The following is a 654-nucleotide window of genomic DNA, read 5'->3' on the forward strand; positions in this document are numbered from 1 at the left end:
ACAAATATACACGCGTACACATATATGCTTGTGTGTGTATGTGTATCTGTGTGTGAGGGAGTAAATATATTTGGTGATTGTACATGACTTTACTTGTTTATTTTTTTTTTTTGTAGTTTATTAAATCTTGTTTTATTCCTCTTATTTTAATGATGTGGTCTTAGATTTTGTTGTTATTGCTGTTTCCGTCGCTGATTTTTGCATGATAGACTGAAACAATGAGTCACCTCACGTGCAAAATCCAGCCAAAACATATCGCACCTTTTAGTTTCAAAATTTCAAAATCTTTCTACTCACTCAGCAGCTACATCTTCGATCTCTACAAAAACTTTATGACGTTTCGAAGACATTAAAATCATACTTCATTGGCAGTAATGTGACACAAATATATCTAGAAACTCGGTCTTCAGTATAGCAACAGATTTGGCACGATGGAGTACATCGTTTGGAGGTACTTTATTGTACTCGCTGAAGTCAACTTTGGCCTTGGATAATTTATGACCTCCTTTTAGGAGAGCGAGATGAGTCGAATGAGCGCAGCAGTTTGGTTGCTGACGATATGACACAGTTGAGTGGTCATTCAACATGCGTTGGCGACAGTATTTTGTGGAATTGAAGGTAAACACGCATGCACACTGACACACACATAAATGT

This window comes from Octopus bimaculoides, chromosome 6 (genome assembly GCF_001194135.2).
Source record: "Octopus bimaculoides isolate UCB-OBI-ISO-001 chromosome 6, ASM119413v2, whole genome shotgun sequence".
NCBI classification, from domain to species: Eukaryota; Metazoa; Mollusca; class Cephalopoda; order Octopoda; family Octopodidae; genus Octopus; species Octopus bimaculoides.